We start from the raw sequence: 2196 nt of genomic DNA, 5'->3' as shown, positions 1-2196 counted from the left end.
GTAGATACCATAGTGACGGGGGTTATGAAGACAGATGTTATGGTGGCATTTGGAGGGAGTCAGTGGAATTAAAACTGAATATATGTTCATTGACTTTTGAACATCCCAATCAAGCAGCTATTCCCCCGCAGTCATTCACGACTTGGAAGACAAAATTGTAACAAAGTACAAATACTTGGGAACTGTTCCTAATAAAATGCTGAGCTTTGAATCAAACACGGATGCAGAGTGTAAAAACATCCAGCAGTGCCTCTTCTTTTTAAGGAAACTGTGTTCTTTTAAAGTGTGTAATTTATTAATGACTCTATTTTATCAGTTTTTTTATTGAATTGGTTATTTCGTCTTGTTGAGTGGCCTGGTTTGGTTTCCTTAACTTGTCTAGCAAAAATAGGWTGATGAGGCTCCCTATTGTGGCAAGCAAGATGAAGTGAAGCAAGCCCAGCTCTAACATATCACCACTACAAGTGTGTGCATACCAAGGTTAAACTGATCCTCAACTGTTCTGAACATCCATTCTGTAGTGAGTTTGGTCTTCTTCCATCTGACCGCTGTTTCAGGATGCCTAAGATCAGATYCCGGTGTGGTCAGGTTTCTCTCATTCCTGCAGCCATTGTTAAGCTTAATCTCCTTGGCTGCATTACACAGACCTTTTTTTGAAATACAAATTTTATGCTCTTGTTGTCTTGGGAGCGCAATGCACTTTATGGTAGTTTAGTATGAGCTATTTCTCTTAATATGTGCAGTTATGTGGTAGTAACAGAATGAATGTGATGTCCTTTGTAGATGTTTTTTTTTATTTGTATTTCTGATGCTTGCTGCAAACCAATTTTCCCTTGGAAATGAATAAAACTGAACTGAATGTTACGTTACTTTACGTTACGTTACGTTTGTTGTGTATACAGAAGTGGAGATTATTCCTCAGCCAGCTTTTGGGACAGCAGGGACCACGGTGGATACAATAACCATTCTGAATTTTAGCCTGATGGAAATAAGTTAGCTGACCACCTGAAGTTTGCTTGAATGTCCTCATTAAAAAATAAGAAATGGAAATGTCTTACAGGTGATGATGATGAGATTGGAGATGCAGAAATAACAGTGTTTGCACTTATGTAAGTAGGGGTGTAGGACAAGGAAGTGTCAAACTTATTTCCTTGTAGACTACTAGCTATGAGATTTAAATACATTTGAAGCAACATTTTTTTAATGATCTGTAGGATTGCCCTGTATGTTTGCATGCAAAATGCTGGGAAATCTGTATAATTTACAGGCAATCCGTACAACCTGACTTGATGCCACGACTACAAAAAACATCAATACAAAGAAACATGAAATAATGTGGTGATGCACCACAGACAAATGTCTCACGTAGCAAGAATGAAAATCATTACTAAAGCAACACAGTTAACACAATTCAACAAGTTTTCCTCAACTGCAGCTACAGCAACAATACACACATAGCTGAGCAGGGCGGCATCAACAGTGAACTCAAAGGAATAATGTTGGATGGCGTTAGATATCATGTCTCTTCATCTCCTCTGTTAAACAGAATGGCAGACCTGAACATCTTACATTGTTCCTCAGAACTGAACACACACCACTCTAATAAACTGTGGATTAGTGTCACACAGTGGTCAAATCTAGTTACTGCACTTTTATTCAAAACAACATTAAAGGGGACATATTAAGCAAAATTACAATTTGAGTCTGTAATGCTTCCAGAAATAGCCAAAGTGCCAAAAGATTCTCCCAGACATTTTTTTGGCAATATGTAAATGTTTTATTAGCGTCAGCAAATGAGCTGTTTCGAAAACCTGCAGATTGTTGCATCACAATGCAGGTGACCTAGCAAAGGGTAGTGACTGAAAGAACAAGATCGTGGATACAGGTGTTCAAATTAAGTTTTCTCTGCAGGGTAGCCAGGCTCTCCCATAGAGATAGGGAGAGAAGTTCAGTTATCTGGGCGAAACTMAGGGTAGAGCCGCTGCTCCTCCACATCGAGAGGAGCCAGTTGAGGTGGTTCAGGCATCTGGTAAGGATTCCATGTCTCCCTAGGGAAGTGCTTCAGGCATGTCCAACAGAAACCTTCAAGGTCTCCATTGGGCAGGATATGTCTCTCCTCTGACCTGGAAACGCCTTGAAATCCTTCCAGATGAGAGAGAGAGAGAGAGAGAGAGAGAGAGAGAGAGAGAGAGAGAG

This window comes from Austrofundulus limnaeus, unplaced genomic scaffold, assembly GCF_001266775.1.
Source record: "Austrofundulus limnaeus strain Quisiro unplaced genomic scaffold, Austrofundulus_limnaeus-1.0 Scaffold1052, whole genome shotgun sequence".
Classification (NCBI taxonomy): Eukaryota; Metazoa; Chordata; class Actinopteri; order Cyprinodontiformes; family Rivulidae; genus Austrofundulus; species Austrofundulus limnaeus.
This window is presented reverse-complemented; position numbering follows the sequence as displayed.